The sequence below is a fragment of the Zalophus californianus genome, chromosome 12 (genome assembly GCF_009762305.2).
Source record: "Zalophus californianus isolate mZalCal1 chromosome 12, mZalCal1.pri.v2, whole genome shotgun sequence".
NCBI classification, from domain to species: domain Eukaryota; kingdom Metazoa; phylum Chordata; class Mammalia; order Carnivora; family Otariidae; genus Zalophus; species Zalophus californianus.
The window spans coordinates 73,885,768-73,891,767 of NC_045606.1; positions in this window are offsets into that span (position 1 = coordinate 73,885,768).

Consider the following 6,000-nt stretch of genomic DNA (forward strand, 5'->3'; position numbering starts at 1 on the left):
GCGGACTCCACATTTCTCTTACTTTGCAGCCATGTGTTATGGCGGTCAACAGGGCCCTAAGATTCTTGATTAGATGATAGCCCCATAAACACAAGGATGCTGTGTGTGGACTTGAAACGGGAAGAGGAATCCTGTCATAAATACAGACCGGTGTGCCCCATGATGGGTTCTGAGAAATCTTAGTCCAGCCAAATGCTGTTTTGGAATACGCCTGCTGCCTTGACCTTTCTCGTGGAAATGCCCAATGTCCGAAGCCCTGAGACCTCCCATCATAATGAAGCAGGCTTAACCCAGTGCTCCTCCTCCCCTTTTGTAAGAATACTTATGAATGTCCTGCAACATTTACTTTGGAAAACAAGGGACAAGACCAGTATCAAATCAGAAGGAGGATCCCATGAACAAGGCACGTGGTCCTTCGGAGTGTTTCCCTCCTTCCTTACCAGGCAGGGGCCTGCCAGACAGGATGTGAAGAGGAACCCAGGCGCCCTGCAACCATGAAGTGCTGCCAGGCTCCCTAACTGGGAAGCATGTGCTCTGCACCCTCTCTTCAGTCCCCCTTGGTGCTGGACACGGCGCTTGGTCATGCCCTGCCACCCCCCAGAAGGGCCCTGGGGTCCTTTAACTGTCCATGGATGCCAACACAGCTGAGCAAAGTAGAGAAGTGAAGGTTTGGGGCAGTGGTCATAATTCAAGTGTTGTATTTTCTCTCCAGTCATCCAACAAAAACCCAGTGACGGTACCTGAGAGAGCCTGTTTGAGCTGGTTTTTCGGCCACAGTGACCAGTCAGTAACTATCACTCTCCTGCGGGCCCCACCAAGTAGGCTTTTTCATCAACCCTAAGGCCTGTGGGCCTTATATCTAACAAATTATATTTTACTTTTTTTTTTTTAAGCTGGTTAGTGACAACAAAGCTGGTCCCTCTGCAATTAGAATCTGATGTCAGAGTGAGAAAATCCCCTGTTCGCTGGGAATTCCCATGTCACTCATTCTGTATTAATGATATTTATTCTCCCTTGTTGTTTTATTCTTAAAAAATGGTTCCCCTGGTTGCAGTGTTATGTTAAGCATATTACATGTTACTCCAAAGTCAGTTCATATATTATAGCTCGCTACACTCCTGGGTATACATTTCTGAATAGCTCTCACTCCGCAGTTACAGTTCCACATTAAATATGGGCTGCCAGGAGTAGAGCCTGAGAGAGTTGTCTGTTCATTTTTGGCTCCTTCTTTGTCCTGGAAGTTTTCTTCCCTCTCTATATTATACTCTTCAAGGAAGATGTGCCCTCCAGTAAGAAAAGTCTACCTGGAGAAAGTGAAAAGTACTTTTCTCTAGAGTTTTCTAGAAAGGAGGTTTGAAAGTGGCAGCTATTTGGGACAGAGTGCTTGGTTCCTACTGGGGAGGTCAGAAACAGTTTGGAACATGAGTGGCCACACTAATTACAGGAGGTAGGAGATGGGGGTGCCAGCATCCATCAAGACTGTTGACAAAAAGCCACAATATCTTTCCTTGTGCAACAAGAATATCAGAATGAGTTTTTAATCTTCTTCAGTCTTTGGTTTTTTTTTTATTAACATATAATGTATTATTTCTTTCAGAGCTACAGGTCTGTGATTCATCGGTCTTCCACAATTCACAGCGCTCACCATAGCACGTACCCTCCCCAATGTCCATCACCCAGCCACCCCATCCCTCCCACCGCCCACCACTCCAGCAGCCCTCAGTTTGTTTCCTGGGGTTAAGAGTCTCTTATGGTTTGTCTCCTTCCCTGGTTTTGTCTTGTTTCATTTTTCCCTCCTTTCCCCTATGATCCTCTGTCTTGTTTCTCAAATTCCTCATATCAGTGAGATCATATGATACTTGTCTTTCTCTGATTGACTTATTTTGCTTAGCATAATACCCTCTAGTTCCATCCACATTGTTGCAAATGGCAAGATTTCATTTTTTGATGGCTGCATAATATTCCAGTGTGTGTGTGTGTGTGTGTGTGTGTGTGTGTGTGTGTGTGTACACACACACACACCACATCTTCTTTATCCACTCATCTGCTGATGGACATCTAGGCTCTTTCCATAGTTTGGCTATTGTGGACATTGCTGCTATAAACATTGGGGGGCACGTACCCCTTCAGATCACTACATTTGTGTCTTTGGGTAAATACCCAGTAGTGCAATTGCTAGGTCGTATGGTAGCTCTATTTTTAACTTTTTGAGGAACCTCCATACTGTTTTCCAGAGTGGCTGCACCAGCTTGCATTCCCACCAACAGTGTAGGAGGGTTCCCCTTTCTCCACATCCCCGCCAGCATCTGTCGTTTCCTGACTTGTTAATTTTAGCCGTTCTGACTGGTGTGAGGTGGTATCTCGTTGAGGTTTTGATTTGGATTTCCCTGATGCCGAGCGATGTTGAGGACTTTTTCATGTGTCTGTTGGCCATTTGGATGTCTTCTTTGCAGAAATGTCTGTTCATGTCTTCTGCACATTTCTTGATTGGATTATTTGTTCTTTGGGTGTTGAGTTTGATAAGTTCTTTATCAGTTTTCGGGTTTTTGTCTTCCATGGCTAGCCTGCTCTTAAGCATCTGTTGTAGCATCATTAATAGGCAGTTTTAGAGATTTCACAGGATATAATCTTTTTAGTTGCTTCAGTAAAATTCACAAGGACAACATATTTTTGTTTTTGTTTGCTTTGAGACCCAAGCACAAAGCTCTAATGAGCCACCGTCTTCTTTCTTTGCTTCATTCATTCATTCAATATATATTATGCATTGAATTCCATCAACAAACAAAAATTCAATATGCTCATGCTTGTGACCTATGGCAAGGGCCACAAGTCCTCTGGGGAAAATGTCCTCATGTGCAGTCCCTGGGTTGCGGTTCTCACCTGCACCTGATGCCAAGTAACACCTGTAACTCTCTCCCCTGATGTGGCCTTTCTAGGTGGGAAACCAACAAAATTGGACAGCTAGGATATCATACCAGGCTTATGAAATTGTTCTCAGTGGGCCCCGAAGGCTCTCAAAAGGTGAACAAGTCAAGAGCCACTTTTCTCCTACACAACTTTGCCAGTTCTGATTTCCCCACATGCCTTCTTTCAACTATCTTAGTCACTGCCCAGCACAGTGTGACAAGCGCCAGGCACCTCTCCTCTTTGAGATAAGGGGGGAATCTTCAGAGGAAAAATGACTGCCATGGGGCCAGGGCACGAGAGCCTCTGGAGCCCACTGCTGTCTCCCTCAGCTGGAAAGATGAGGGCCCGAGACCCTTGAGAAATAAGGATCAGATTGTGTCCAAAATACATCTCAATCTCTTGGGGCTGCCTCTAGCCATAAAAGGAGCTGGTCAAAGGCTATTTATCAGAAAGGTTCTTGAGGGCAAAGAGAACCTGCAGGGCACTTCAATTAGCTGAGCAGTCACTCAGCTCTGATGAGCCTACAGCTGTCACCAGGAAGGGTATCGGCTATTTGAATGGCACTGTGATTGCAATTTCATATGCAGGGCTGCAAAGAGCCCTTTCCTTTGTATTCAGCTCCTTTGGGCATCTTTGCTCATATTTGCAACAGGGTCTTGGATTCTGGAAAATGTGAGAATCTAAAAATAGCCAAACTATAGGCAAGTAGGTATTTTATTTTATTTTAAAGATTTTATTTATTTATTTGAGAGAGAATGAGCAAGCAAGAGAGAGAAAGAGCACGATCGGGGGAAGGAGCAGAGGCAGAGGGAGAATCAGACTTCCCACTGAGCAGGGAGACCGATGTGGGACTTGATCCCCAGACTCCGGGATCATGACCTGAGCTGAAGGTAGGTGCTTAACTGACTGAGCCACCCAGGCACCTGGCAAGTAGGTATTTTAATCATCTACTTCCGTGTCAGATGAGATTGCCCCAACAATCGCTGGTCACCATAGCCAAAGACATGTCTTAAAAGGATCTTTCAGGTAATCCACCTGCTTTTCCTACATGATCCACATAAGAACAGAGAATGTGAGTCATGACAGCTGCCCCAGGCCCTAATTTCTCTGTCTTGTTCCACTGCAGTTATATCTACTGACAGCCGGAAACTCAGGGGGCCCAATAGCATCCACAGCAAGACTCACAAGTTACATTTAAATTTCAGCAAGAAATGTGTTATACACATAGATTTTCAGGACTCAAATGTGTATTTCCCTTAAAAAATATCTCTAGATTCTTTTAGTTTGGAAAGGTCTCAGCAGATACTTGAAAAGCACATCAGACTTTCAAAAATTAGGGGCTCTACATATCCCACAGCCAATTTTCTGCTACAGAAAGGATTGGACCAAGCTTTGAGATATTTGTTTCAATTTTATGTCTCTCCTGTGACATAGCTGAGTCCTGATTTGATTTTCCCTGTCATGTATAGGAAGCTTTTTAAAAAACTTTCCCTCTGTTGATAACATCATGACAGCACTCAGAACTTCATATTGTAATTTCTCTATCCTATCAAATTATTAACTTATTTATCTTTGTGTTCCCAATATTTAGCATATTGTTTGCATTGGTTGTGGTCAGTAAATGCTGAGCAGAAGGCAGGAGGAAGGAGCGGGGGAGAGAGAAGTGGCTAGAGTCCTAGAAATGTTTTCCTCCCAAGCTGTATCATGTGAGAACTAAAGCTCTCAGAGTTCATGGCTTGGACACTGGCACTCTTTGTACAATGTAGTGTGGTAGTCAGAATTGAAATTTTTCTTTGGTTACAGAGCCAACTTACAGTAGTCACCTGAAAATTCTCTCCATATGTGAGAGCTCAAGTTCAAGACCAGCCTTCAGAAAGGTGTGAGGCTGGGACTCCTGAGAAACCCCAGATCCTCTGCTTGTTCCCCACACCTCATCCATAGCCCATATCCTACTGTAAACCACAGACTTCAGGGACCAGAGGACATATAAATAGTCTGGAAGGCTAACAATGAACTATCAAAAAAGAAATTAAGAAAATAATCCCATTTACCAAAAATAATAAAATATTTAAGAATAAACTTAACCAAGGAGATTTAAGACTTGTGATTTCAAAATACAAAACATTGATGGAAAAAAATCAGAGAAGACACAAATAAATGGAAAGACATCCCATGTTCATAAATTGGAAGATTTAATATTGTTAAAATGTTCACACTACCCAAAATGGCCGATGGATTTAGTGCAATCCCTATCAAAATACCAATGGCATTTTTTACAGAAATAGAAAAAAACAATCCTAAAATTCATATGGAACAACAAAGAACCCAAATACCAAATACAATCATGAGAAAGAAGAATAAAGCTGGAAGCATCATACTTCCTGGTATCAAAATATATTATAAAGCCATAGTAATTAAAGCAGTATGGTACTGGGGCACCTGCGTGGCTCAGTCCGTGGCTAAGCATTTGCCTTTGGCTTGGGTCATGAATTCAGGGCCCTGGGATCGAGTCCTGCATCAGGCTCCCTGCTCAACAGGACATCTGCTTCTTCCTCTCCCTCTGCCCCTCCCCCACACTTTTGCACACACTCTCTCTCTCTCTCTCTCTCTCTTAAATAAATAAATAAAATCTTTTAAAATAAATAGTATGGTACCCATATAAAGACATATAGACCAATTAAACTAGATAAAGAGCCCAGAAATCAACCCATGCATACATAGTCAACTGAAATTCTACAGGATGCCAAGAATACACAATGGAAAAAGGACAATCTCTTCAATGAATGGTGTTAAGAAAACTGGATATGTACATACAAATGAATAAAATTGGACCCTTGTCTTACAACCATATACAATAACTAACTAAGGATGCATTAAAGACCTAAAAGGAGGACTTGAAACTGCAAAACTCCTAAAAGGAAACATGGAGGGAAAGTTTCATGACATCGGTCTTAGCAATGACTTCTTGAATAGGACACCAAAACCATAAGCAACAGATGCAAAAATAGACAAGTGGGAAGATATCAAACTGAAAAGTTTCTGGTCTGCAAAGGAAACCATCAACAAAGTGAGCAGACAACCTACAGAATGAGA